Here is an 11,691-nt window from a genome sequence, read left to right as displayed (position 1 = left end):
GAAGGGTGACAGTTGGGAGTGGACTCATGATGGCAGGGTGCAGACTTGAGGTGCAGTGGGGTAGAGACTGCTCCAGGCAAACTTCTGGCAAAGGCAGGATAGAAGTAGGTGTCTGTGGGTTTAGGGCCAAACTGTGTGCTCCAGGACCCAGCCAGTGTCTGGTTCCAGGGCTGGGACCCAGCTGGAAGCCCTGGTAGGGCTGGTCTGGTCTGACGGCTGTCCCCACACCCACCCGCCCTGTACCACTCATAGTTGCCTCCTGTGAGGGCTTACCAGGCAGTAGGTTGCTATGACGGTGGAAACTATGTCAGCCATGGTGGATAGGTTTCAGCAGAGCTTCCAGACTAAGACTAGAAAGAAAGGTCTAGTGATTTATTTCCAAATATTAGACAATAAAAACTCTGTGAATCAGAATACTGTCTGATACAGTGCTGGAGGATGAGACCCCTAGGTTGGAAGGCGCTCAAAATACACAGCGGCTGCAACAATGGATTTGAGCAGACCAACCATGGTGAAGATGGTGAGGGACCAGCAAAACTTTGTTCTGTTGTACGTGGGGTCACCGTGAGTCAAAGCCAACTCAATGGCCACTACCAGTAACAACGACAGATTTACCTTGGCTTTTAGGACTTGGCGAGGTCAGTTCTCTCCATTTCACAGCTGAAGAATCCAAGACCGTGTTTCTAATCCTAAGTATGCTTTAAAAGGAAAGCAAAGTTTACAGACACCCAACCCCCCAGGACTGCAGCTATAGACTCAGGTTTGAGAAACCCACACTAAAGATTAAATGCTGTCACTCCCAGCCTGGAACAGCCCCTCAGATCCCAGGGGTCCCAAGAGAGGCGGAACCTGCTTGTTTACTTGTTAGAACATCAAAGAAAACACAAAGCAAGAACGCTCCCAGCTCACAGGATGTGGTCCTGCCTGCCTTGCTTCACTGGGTGAGCTCCTCCCTCAGGGCTCTGACCCACATCCTCTCCTCTCAGCCCCCCAGATAAGAGTGGAAGGGGCAGGAATCCCATAAGACTGCCCCAGGAAGAGACTGCTGGTCTGAGGCTTAAAACGTCCACCCTGGACATCTAGGTCAATTGGCATAATAAAATCTATTAAGAAAACATTCTGCATCCCACTTTGGAGAGCAGCGTCTGGGGTCTTAAATGCTAGCAAGCGGCCATCTAAGATGCATCAATTGGTCTCAACCCACCTGGACCAAAGGAGAATGAAGAACACAAGGACACAAGGTAATTACGAGCCCAAGAGACAGAAAGGGCCACATAAACCAGAGACTACACCAGCCTGAGACCAGAAGAACTAGATGGTGCCTGGCTACAACCAATGACTGCCCTGACAGGGAACACAACAGAGAACCCCTGAGGGAGCAGGAGATCAGTGGGATGCAGACCCCAAATTCTCGTACAAAGACCAGACTTAATAGTCTGACTGAGACTAGAAGGACCCTGGTGGTCATGGCCCCCAGACCTTCTGTTAGCCCAGGATAGGAACCATTCCCAAAGCCAACTCTTCAGATAGCGGTTGGACTGGACAATGGGCTAGAAAAAGATGCTGGTGAAGAATGAGCTTCTTGGATCAACTAGACACATGAGACTATGTTGGCATCTCCTATCTAGAGGGGATCGATGAGAGGGCAGAGGGGATTAGAAGCTGGCAGAATGGTCACGAAAAGAGAGTGGAGGGAAGGAGCAGGCTGTCTTGTTAGCGGGGAGAGCAATTAGGAGTATATGGCAAGGTGTATATAAATTTTTGTATGAGAGACTGACTTGATTTGTAAACTTTCACTTAAAGCACAATAAAAATTAAAAAAAAAAAAAAAAGTCCACCCTGCCCTGCTGCCCAAGTTCACGGCCCTGGTTTGGATTTTACAAGTTGGAGGTCTTCTCCAGGCCTTGATGGGGGTTTAGGGAGGGCCAGCCCCCGTCTTCTCCCCAGCTCCCTAAGTGACCAGGGTCCTGGGTGGAAACTGCTTCTTCAAAGGCCGGTCTGGGGACCGAAGAGAGGGGTTCCCACCCCCCTCCAAGAGCCCCTGGATGAAGAGGCCTTTTGGGCCATGTGCCAAGGGTCTCCTCCCCATGCAGCACCCTGACTCAGCAATTTGATTTCCTCCAAAGAGCAGCTGCTGTTTTTCTCTCTTTCTTTTTTATTCTGATGAAAACATACACACCAAAATATCCACCAACACAACTTTACATTTAAAACTCAACGACATTGATTACATTTTTCACATTGTGCCACCATTATCACTATCCTCTTCCAAAACACTCCAGCACCATCCACATACATGCAGCGCCCCCCAACAAGCACTCTCCTCCATCCCTGGTAACCACCGATTGTCTTGGTTCCTATATATTAGCTTATTTCATATCAGGGAGATGGTACGGATTTTGTCTTTTTGTGACTGACTTATTTTGGTCAGCATGAGGTTTTCAAGGTTCATCCATGTTGTAGCATGCATCAGAACTTCATTTCTCTTTACGGCTGCAGGATATTCCATTGTGTGTATGTACCAGATTTTGCTTACCCATTCATCTGTTGATGGACATTTCAGTTGTTTCCACATTTGGGCTATTGTGAAAAGTGCTGCCATGAACACTGGTGTACAGGTTTCTGTTTGTGTCCTCCCCTCACTTCTTCTGGGTGCAGACCTATTATCATTGGCATAGCTGGATCATCTGGAAGTTCTATGTTCAATTTTTTGAGGAACCGCCAAACTGTTTTTGACAGGGGCCCCACCATTTTACATTTCCACCAGCAATGGATGAGGGTTCCAGTGTCTCCACAACCTCACCAACACTTACTGCGTTTGAACTATGGTTGGTAAACAATACTGAACACACCATGGACTGCCAGATGAATGAATAAATCTGTCTTGGAAGTACAGCCAGAATGCTCCTTAGAAGCGAGATGGTGAGACTGTCTGAAGTACTTGGGGCGTGTTATCAGAAGGGACCAGTCCCTAGAGAGGGACGTCATCCTTGGTTAAGTAGAGGGTCAACGAAAGAGAGGAAGACCGTCAATGAGATGGGCTGACACAGTGGCTGCAACAATGGACTCAAACGTAGCACACAAGGACCAGGCAGCGTTTCATTCTGTTGTACAGAGGGTTGCCATCATCGTAACCTACTCTGTGGCGACTAATGACAGCAACGACAACAGCTAATGACGTTGAGTATCTTTTCATGTGCTTGTTGGCCGTTCAAAATACACTTCCCGGTGAACTGTCTGTTCAAGTTCTTTGCCCATTTTTTCACTGCGTGTTTGTCTTTTTTGTTGTTAAGTTGTAGAAGCTTTATATATATTTTGGATATTAGGTCCTTATCTGATATATGGTTCCTAAAAATTTTCTCCCAGTCTGTAGGTTGTCTTTCCACTTTGTTGATTAAGTCCTTTGATGTACAAAGGTATTTAATTTTTGAGAGCCCATCTATCTGTTTTGTCTTTTGTTGCTCAGGCTTTTATTAAAATTGTCTTTGATAATCTATTGCTAAACACTAACTTCACCCGACATTTTCTTCTAAGAATTTTATGGTTTTAGTTTGCACACTTAGGTCTTTGATCCATTTTGAATTGATTTCTGTGTGTCATAGAGCAGCTATTTTATTTATTTATTTAATTGTATTTTAGATGCAAGTTTATGGAGCAAATTAATTTCTCATTAAACAATTGATACATATATGTTTTGTGACATTGGTTACCATCCCAGTGACATGTCAGCCTTCTCCCCTTCTCTAGCTTGGGTTTCCTGTTATCAATTTTCCTGTCCCCTCCTGCCTTCTCATCCTTGCCCCTGGAGGGTGTGCCCATTTAGTCTTGTTTTGTTTTATGGGCCTGTCTAATCTTTGGCTGAAGGGTGAGCCTCAGGAGTGACTTCAGTACTGAATTAAAAGACCATCCATGGGCTATACTCTCGGGGTTTCTCCAGTCCCTGTCTGACCAGTAAATCTGGTCTTTTTTGAGTTAGAATTTTGTTCTATATTTTTTTCCTGCTCTGTCCAGGACCCTCTATTGTGATCCCCGTCAGAGCAGTCGGTGGTGGTAGCCAGGCACCATCTGGTTGTGCTGGACTCAGTCTGGTGAAGGCTGTGGCAGTTGTGGTCCATTAGTCCTTTAGACTAATCTTTCCCTTGTGTCTTTGGTTTTCTTCATTCTGTCTTGCTCCAGACAGGGAGAGACCGGTGGAGCATTTTAGATGACCATTCGCAAGCTTTTAAGACCCCAGACGCCACGCACGAAAGTAGGATGTGCAACATTTTCTTTATAAGCTGTTATGCCAGTTGAGCTAGATGTTCCCTGAAACCATGGTCCCCAGCCCTCAGCCCAGTATTTCTGTCCCTCAGGGAGTTTGGATATGCCTGTAGAGCTTCCGTGACCTTGCCTTGGTCAAGTTGTGCTGTCTTCCCCAGTATTGTGCACTGTCTTACCTTTCACCAATGTTACCACTTATCTACTGACTAGTTAGTGTTTTTCCGTCTCCACCCTCCCTTCCCTTGTAACCATCAAAGATTGTTCCTTTTTGTGCGTAAACCTTTTCATGAGTTTTTAAAATAGTGGTCTCATACAATATTTGTCCTTTTGTGATTGACTTACTTCACTCAGCATAATGCCCTCCAGATTCATCCATGTTGTGAGATGTTTTGCAGATTCATTGTTGTTCGTTATCGTAGTGTAGTAGTCCATTGTATGTACCATAATTTGTTTATTCATTCATCTGTTGATAAGCGCATAGGTTGTTTCCATCTTTTTACTCTCGTGAACAATGCTGCAATGAACATGGGTGTGCATATGTCTATTCGTGTGATGGCTCTTATTTCTCTAAGATATATTCCTAGGAGTAGGATTCCTGGATCGTATGGTATTTCTATTTCTAGCTTTTTAAGAAGGCGCCATATCGTTTTCCAAAATGGTTGTACCATTTTGCATTCCCACCAGCAGTATATAAGAGTTCCAATCTCCCCACAGCCTCTCTGACATTTGATATTTTCTGTTTTTTTGATTTATGCAAGTAATGCTGGGGTAAGATGGCATCTCACTGTGGTTTTGATTTGCATTTCTCTAATGGCTAGTGATCACGAGCATTTCCTCATGTGTCTGTCAGCTGCCTGAATGTCTTCTTTGGTGAAGTGTCTGTCTGTTCATATCCTTTGCCCATTTTTTAATTGGATTATTTGTCTTTGTGTTGTAGAAGTATTGGATTTTCCTGTAGATTTTAGAGATTAGATCTTTGTCAAATTTGTCATAGCCAAAAATCTTTTCCCTGTCTGTAGGTTGTTTTTTTTACCCTTTTGGTGAAGTCTTTTGATGAGCGTAAGTGTTTAATTTTTAGAAGATTACAGTTATCTAGCTAATCTTCTGGTGTTTGTGTATTGTTAGTTATGATTTGTATCCTGTTTATGCCATGTAGACTTGACCCTTAGAGCAGCTATTACTGTTTTATATATTGAGGTTCTATGTAAGCTCTCATTCAGAATAAACATTTCTTCTGCTACTTAAAAAACAAAAAAGTTAATCACCAAGCCAATCCAAGGCCCTTATTTATATCTTGAATGGGCTGCTCGAGGGCATTCAAAGGGCACCAGCTTGGGCAGCACAGGGGGCAGGCCTTGGGACAGCCAGGCATGAGTTCAGATCTCAGCTCTGCCCCTTACTAAGATGCAGGCAGCCCCCTCCTCTCTCTGAAACTGTTTCCTCGTTCCCCAAATGTAAACAGTGCCTCACAGAAGCAGAGCCCAAGGGATGCCCAAGGTGAAAGGCCTCCCTCGCAGAGCACCCCTGAATGGTTGGTCAGGGTGGGAGTAAGGGTGGGGTTCAGAGAGCACAGTGCCCCACCCAACTCCCAGAACAAAACAGGCAGGACCCACCCCTCCCTGGAAAAGCTTGCAGACTCAGTGGCGCCCATGGGCCAGAAGGGTGGTGGTCAGAGGGGGCTCTGGGCCTGGCTTCCTTTGCGCTCAGAGAGACTGATAATTATAAAACCAGATGGGCTGCAGCGGCCAGGCCAGCGGGGCCGGCCCAGGGATACTGGGCCCGTAGGAGCCCCAACAGCTTGTTGGAACAGCACAGGGAAGGTTTTTGGAAGAAAAATCAGGATGACGAAACCACCATATGTCTACCCATTAGGAGCTTGGCACTTTTCAAAGGACACACCCCCATGTGCTGGGGCGGATAGGGGACTGGGCCTGTGGGGCTGCCAAGAACTAGCTGGGGGAGTGGAAATGCTCAATCCCTACCATCCCGCTACCCCTCCCCAAAGCCACCCCAGTGTTGTTGTTGTTGTTAGGTGCCATTGAGTCGCTTCTGACTCATAGCGACCCTATGCACAACAGAAGGAAACACTGCCTAGTCCTGCACCATCCTTACAATCGTTATGCTTGAGCTCATTGTTGCAGCCACTGTGTCAATCCACCTCGTTGAGGGTCTTCCTCTCTTCCGCTGACCCTGTACCCTGCCAAGCTTGATGTCCTTCTCCAGGGACTGATCCTTCCTGAAAACATGCCCAAAGTATGTAAGACGCAGTCTCTCCATCCTTGCCTCTAAGGAGCATTCTGGCCGCACTTCTTCCAAGACAGATTTGTTCGTTCTTTTGGCGGTCCATGGTATATTCAATATTCTTCGCCAGTGCCACAATTCAAAGGCGCCAGCTCTTTTTCGGTCTTCCTTATTTATTGTACAGCTTTCACATGCATATGATGTGATTGAAAATACCACGGCTTGCGTCAGGCGCACCTTAGTCTTCAGGGTGACATCTTTGCTCTTCAACACTTTGAAGAGGTCCTTTGCAGCAGATTTGCCCAATGCAATGAGTCTTTTGATTTCTTGACTGCTGCTTCCATGGCTGTTGATTGTGGATCCAAGTAAAATGAAATTCTTGACAACTTCAATCTTTTCTCCATTTATCATGATGTTGCTCATTGGTCCAGTTGTGAGGATTTTTGTTTTCTTTATGTTGAGGTGTAATCCATACTGAAGGCTGTGGTCTTTGATCTTCATTAGTAAGTGCTTCAAGTCCTCTTCACCTTCAGCAAGCAAGGTGGTGTCATCTGCATAACGCAGGTTGTTAATGAGTCTTCCTCCAATCCTGATGCCCCGTTCTTCTTCATATAGTCCAGCTTCTTGTATTATTTGTTCAGCATACAGATTGAATAGGTATGGTGAAAGAATACAACCCTGATGCACACCTTTCCTGACTTTAAACCAATTAGTATCCCCTTGTTCTGTCCGAACAACTGCCTCTTGGTCATGTAAAGGTTCCTCATGAGCACAATTACGTGTTCTGGAATTCCCATTCTTCGCAGTGTTATCCACAGTTTGTTATGATCCACACAGTCGAATGCCTTTGCATAATCAATAAAACACAGGCAAACATCCTTCTGGTATTTTCTGCTTTTAGCCAGGATCCATCTGACACCAGCAATGATACCCCTGGTTCCACGTCCTCTTCTGAAACTGGCCTGAATTTCTGGCAGTTCCCTGTCGATATACTGCTGCAGCCGTTTTTGAATGATCTTCAGCAGAATTTTGCTTGCGTGTGATATTAATGATATTGTTCGATAATTTCCACATTCGGTTGGATCACCTTTCTTGGGAATAGGCATAAATATGGATCTCTTCCAGTCAGTTGGCTAGGAAGCTATCTTCCGTATTTCTTGGCATAGACAAGTGAACCTTCAGCGCTGCATCTGTTTGTTGAAACATCTCAACTGATATTCCATCAATTCCTGGAGCCTTGCTTTTTGACAATGCCTTCAGAGCAGCTTGGACTTCTTCCTTCAGTACCATCGGTTCCTGATCATATGCCACCTCTTGAAATGGTTGAATATCGACTAATTACTTTTGCTGTAATGACTCTGTGTATTCCTTCCACCTTCTTTTGATGCTTCCTGCATCATTTAATATTTTCCTCATGGAATCCTTCACTATTGCAACTCGAGGCTTGAATTTTTTCTTCAGTTCTTTCAGCTTGAGAAACGTCAAGCGTGTTCTTCCCTTTTGGTTTTCCATCTCCAGCTCTTTGCACATGACATTATAATACTTTACTTTGTCTTCTTGAGAGGCCCTCTGAAATCTTCCGTTCAGTTCTTTTACTTCACCAATTCTTCCTTTTGCTTTAGCTGCTCGATGCTCAAGAGCAAGTTTCAGAGTCTCCTCTGACATCCGTCTTGGTCTTTTCTTCCTTTCCTGTCTTTTCAGTGACCTCTTGCTTTCTTCATGGATGATGTCCTTGATGTCATTCCACAACTCGTCTGGTCTTTGGTCACTAGTGTTCAATGTGTCAAATCTATTCTTCAGATGGTCTCTAAATTCAGGTGGGATATACTCAAGGTCATGTTTTGGCTCTCGTGGACTTGCTCTGATTTTCTTCAGTTTCAGCTTGAACTTGCATATGAGCAATTGATGGTCTGTTCCACAGTCGGCCCCTGGCCTTGTTCTGACTGATGATATTGAGCTTTTCCATCGTCTCTTTCCACAGATGTAGTCAATTTGATTTCTGTGTGTTCCATCTGGCGAGGTCCATGTGTAGTTGCCATTTATTTTGGTGAAAGAAGGTATTTGCAATGAAAAAGTCGTTGGTCTTGCAAAATTCTGTCATTCGATCTCTGGCATTGTTTCTATCACAAAGGCCATATTTTCCAACTACTGATCCTTCTTCTTTGTTTCCAACTTTCGCATTCCAATCACCAGTAATTATTAATGCATCTTGATTGCATGTTCGATCAATTTCAGAATGCAGCAGCTGATAAATATCTTCTATTTCTTCATCTTTGGCCCTAGTGGTTGGTGTGTAAATTTGAATAATAGTCGTATTAACTGGTCTTCCTTGTAAGCGTATGGATATTATCCTATCACCGACAGCATTGTACTTCAGCATAGATCTTGAAAAGTTCTTTCTGAGGGTGAATGCCACACCATTCCTCTTCGAGTTGTCATTCCCAGTATAGTAGACTATATGATTATCCGGTTCAAAGTGGCCAATACAAATCCATTTCAGCTCACTAATGCCTAGAATATCAATGTTTATGCGTTCCATTTCATTTTTAATGATTTCCAATTTTCCTAGATTCATACTTCACACATTCCAGGCTCCAATTATTAATGGATGTTTGCAGCTGTTTCTTCTCATTTTGAGTCGTGCCACATCAGCAAATGAAGGTCCCAAAAGCTTTACTCCATCCACGTCATTAAGGTCGACTCTACTTTGAGGAGGCAGCTCTTCCCCAGTCATCTTTTGAGTGTCTTCCAACCTGGGAGGCTCATCTTCCAGCACTATATCAGACAATAAGCCACCGCAGTAGACACACCAAAACCAAACTCGTTGCTGGACACTATAGGATGGAGTAGAACTGCCTTATAAGGTTTCCAAGAAGCTTTGGTTAGAACTGCCGACCTTTTGATTAGCAGCCAAGCTCTTGACCACTGCGCCACCAGGGCTCCGGTAGACACACATTTAAATAAAAACCATGTGCCGGCTGGAGCAGCAGGAGAACCTGGGTGGTACAAGCTTGCGCCCAGAGGAGCCTCAGAAGAAAGGCCTGGTGATCTACTTGTGAAAAATCAGCCATTGAAAATTCTGTGGCGCACAGTTCTACCCTGACACACGGGGGGCTGCAAGGGCTGGGGCCGACTCTGGTCCGGAGCAGCTAAAGCAGCTCTAAACGAGCTCTCCCACTGTCCAGCCACACTGCCACCCCATGGTCTTCCTGGACAAATGCTGGAGCCACCACTGGTGGACAGTGAGCCTCATTTGTCCTTCGCACCTGCTCTCCACTGTACCCAAAGACAACGGCGGCCCCAAGACAGACGCAGTTTGCCCAAGGCAAGAGCTGGGGCAGGAGCCCCACTCCCTGGCTCCCAGGGCTGGGCACGTGGCTGGGACGGGGGTGGTCTGCCATTCTTGTCAGCCCTGCAGGACCGTCTGCTCAAAGCTGCCTCCCAGGGCCGGTGCTGGGAGATTCTTGCCTTCAGCCACAGGGCTGCTGATTCTCTGGACCCTGGGGAAGGGGGGCCTCGGAGCCCAGGCCCAGGATGCCTAAGACATGGCTGTGATGCTACAGAGCCCCAGAGCCTGCCTTATGTCAGGCTCCTTCCAGACCCAGGCGGGTGTGCTCTAGGGGACCAGGTTCACTGTCACTTGCCTGTGTTTGACTCTGGGGCCCCTCCCCACCCCAGCACCTTCCCCTTTTCTTGGGGTTTCCCTTCTTATCTGAATCTTCCTCTCTTCCTATCTGCTAAGCCTGGGTCCTGGGTTGTTGAAATGAGTTTCCTGTTCTCACCACCCAAGGACTTCTCAGAGCCAATACCAAATTCAGAGGCCCAGCACTTTCCCGGCCCCTGTACTCAGCATCTGGGGGCCATGCCTTGCCCTTCAGCCACCAGGCACTGAGCTGGGCCCAGAGCCTGGGACTCAAGCAGGGTCTGGACCAAAGGAAGGAGCTGAGGCTGGCATCTGAGACCTGCACCATCCAACCTTCCCAGCCTGAACTGATTCATCTGTTAAGGGAGGGTAATAATAGCTCTCTCTGACAGGCACTTGTGAAGGTAACAGAAATGCCAAGAGCACCATAGGAACGTAAGGTGTCAACATCATGACCGGCTTCCGCCAGGGCTGGCTGAGAGCTAGCCTGCAAGTACCATCATCTCAACCCCAAAGGGGCTGGATGTGGGAGGCAAGAGGCTGGGGTGGGGTGTGGCAGGGGTGGATGGCTCAGTCAGCAAGGTAAGGACAGGCTTACTTACTAATCTACAGGAAACAATTTCACATGAGATGTGGTGAAAAACGTGAAATTGTTCACTACAGATTAGTAAATGAGGTAAGCCCATGCTTACCTTGCTGACCGGGTTATCCGTCCCTGTCAGGGACTGTAAATTTGAAAAGAGGCTTTGATTCTATAGGAAGGTGCTGTGGGGTTGGGAGAGAGACAGATGCCAGCCATACCTAGAAGGAGAATTTTTGATACGGTGAAAAAGTGTGAAATTATTCACTACAGATGATCTGGTAAGCAAGGTAAGCACTGTGCTTACTTTGCCTGTTGGATAATCTGCCCCTGGGGGGAGGTAAGAGGCTGGGTGGGCCTCAAGAAGCTGTGACCACAGAGGAGGCATTCACATGGGGAGGCAGTGGGAAGAGGGAGAGGAAGAGAGTGGCTAACTGCCCAGATTGGCTGGGGCCCAGGCTCTGGGGTGGAGCACCTCCCCCCCATCTACCTGCTCAGACTTGGGGAGTCATCGCCCATCCGCTGAGCACCCACAGAGCTTGGCCATGGGCCTGGACCGTGCAGGGCTCCGTGGGGGCAAGGCCTGGCCTCTGGTGGTCCAGGTGGTCTGGCTCACACCAAACTGGAGAAGAGATTTACTGGCACAAAATGGACCCAGTCCAGGGGGTATCTCTGCCCAGCAGGGCTGGAGGATGGCCACTTGCTGAGGCTGGCACAGAGACCCAGGCACCAGTGTGGCCTTCAGGACGTCCTGACTCTGGATCTGCAAAGGAGTAAGCAGGGAGCCCAATCTCCCTTTATAGACAAGGAAACTGGCACTTGGAAAGAGTGACAAAACGAATACGAGACCAAATGGAAGCAAGTGCCAGTCCCGGCCGGCTCTGTCCGCCACGGCCGTTGGCAGACCTGCTTTTTGTTGGCCGGGACTCAGTTTCCCTCCCTCTACACTATGTGGGGTGGATTCTGA

Source organism: Elephas maximus, chromosome 7 (assembly GCF_024166365.1).
Source record: "Elephas maximus indicus isolate mEleMax1 chromosome 7, mEleMax1 primary haplotype, whole genome shotgun sequence".
In the NCBI taxonomy this organism is placed as follows: Eukaryota; Metazoa; Chordata; class Mammalia; order Proboscidea; family Elephantidae; genus Elephas; species Elephas maximus.
Note: the sequence above shows the minus strand (reverse complement) of the source record.